The sequence below is a fragment of the Suncus etruscus genome, chromosome 5, assembly GCF_024139225.1.
Source record: "Suncus etruscus isolate mSunEtr1 chromosome 5, mSunEtr1.pri.cur, whole genome shotgun sequence".
Lineage (NCBI taxonomy): Eukaryota > Metazoa > Chordata > Mammalia > Eulipotyphla > Soricidae > Suncus > Suncus etruscus.
The window spans coordinates 3796136-3798226 of record NC_064852.1 but is presented as its reverse complement, the minus strand read 5'-3'; the positions used below and the strand labels follow the sequence as shown (position 1 = coordinate 3798226).

General features: G+C 37.4%; 1 non-coding gene across 1 annotated transcript; it reads right to left on the bottom strand.

Moving 5' to 3' along the window:
- Nucleotides 1-1167: 1167 nt before the first annotated feature.
- Nucleotides 1168-1274, bottom strand: LOC126009844 (U6 spliceosomal RNA). The gene has a single exon (XR_007496032.1). It is a non-coding gene; the product is annotated as a U6 spliceosomal RNA (small nuclear RNA).
- Nucleotides 1275-2091: the final 817 nt, after the last annotated feature.

The window sequence follows — 2091 nt, the reverse complement described above, 5'->3', positions numbered from 1 at the left end:
GAGCATTTGCCTTGCAAGGAGCTGATCCAGGATAGACCTTGTTTCGATCTCTGGGGTCCCTTATGGTCCCCAAGCCAGGAGCAATTTCTGAGTGCATAGTCAGGAGTAACCCCTGAGCGGCACCAGGTGTGGCTCCCAAACAAACAAATAAAAAAAACCCAAAAAACAAAAATACAATTATAAAGGTATCTTTGTGTGTAACAACATGGCGGATGGGATGATTACGTGAAGTGACAATCACCAGATGGTTTCTCTAATGTGTAGAATATAAATAACTAAAACAAAAAGGCAGAAAATCACAACAAAAATGATTCAGGCTCTAGGGAAAATATGATGATTGCCTAAGGTGGCGGGAAAGAGGTGAGAGGGAAGGGCAAACTGTGTGAATTTGATAGGAAAATGAAACTAGAACATTGGTGGTGAGAATAGTAAGGCATCTATACACATGTTTAAATATGAAACTTTGTACTCAGATTTTATTTAGTATTGATAATAGGCAATATTAGCAATGATAGATAAAAAGAATTAAATAAAAGGTATGTTAATAATAATAAGGAAAAGTATCCTTACTCAAGGTTGCTGTAAATGTAAATATCTGTGTAATGTAAATATAACTGTATATGTGATGCACAGTGGCAGTAAGTGGAGAAAGACAGGACCCAGGTGTGCAAATATGTGCAAAGGGGGGGGATTTAGGAAACTGAGGCAATTTAGGAAAACTGGTCAAACTGAGGGCCTATTTTCTCTGTTTACTGTTATTATACTCTGTGTAGAACACAAGCCTATGCTGTCAGATCTTAATTTTCAAGAGAATTATAAATCTAGCTTTTATAAGAGAACTCATTTTTAAATTTGTTTTGATTTCATTTTTGTGCCTTATCCAGCATTCATTGCTCAGCTCTTACTCCTAGCTTTGTGCTCAGTGATCACGCCTGGTGGGCTCCAGGGACCCTATGGGAGCACTTACAAAGTATATGCTTTACCTACAATGGATGCAGACCTTTAAAATATTTTCCATATTTACTTTCTTGTTGTTGTAGTTAAAGAACTATTTTGACAATACTATTAATGTTTCAACCTTGTTATATAATTATTGAGCCAATCTATACCACCATCTACACCAGTCTCCTTATGTAACTTTCAGTCCATCACTTGATCATCTCCTTTTAAAATATAGAAAGTTTCAGGAATCTTCATGTCATTCTTATGCAGTGGCCACTTTCATCTTCTCTGTATTGTTTCAACTTTAGTACATGCACTGCCATTGTGAGCACTGAAGTGCATGGCCAACTACTGTCTCTACAGGGGGGACATGGCTCACAGATTGCTATTTTACAACCTTTGTACAAAATCTTTTCTAACCTTCTTTTTGTTTGTTTGTTTGTGTATTTATTGTTTTTTTTCTTTTTATTTAACCAACTTTGTTACATACATGATTGTGTTTGGGTTTCAGTCATGTAAAGAACACCACCCATCACCAGTGCAACATTCCCATCACCAATGTCCCAAGTCTCCCTCCTCCCCACCTGACCCCCGCCTGTACTCTAGACAGGCTTTCTATTTCCCTCATATATTCTCATTGTTAGGATAGTTCACAATGTAGTTATTTCTCTAACTAAACTCATCCCTGTTCGTGGTGAGCTTCATGAGGCAAGCTGTAACTTCCAGCTCTTTTCTCTTTTGTGTCTGAAAGTTAGTATTGCAAGAATGTCTTTCATTTTCTTAAAACCCATAGATGAGTGAGACCATTCTGCATCTTTCTCTCTCTGACTTATTTCACTCAGCATAATAGATTCCATGTACATCCTTTTCTAACCTTCTATGTTAGCCTGCCTGTTCTTCATATGTATGACTATAGTAGCACAATAAGAATATATCTAGGTAGTGGGAGGGAAAGAATGTTGGTTCACTATCACAGGGGTCTTTGTTTGAACTCACTTCTAGTCATACAAATGAATCACATGTCTGTAGTTTTTCACATCTCACTTTAATAGTCTGTTCTATGGTATCATAATTTCTATTGTGTGTGTATTTTTTTTTTTTTTTTGGTTTTTGGGCCACACCCGGCGGTGCTCAGGGCTTACTCCTGGC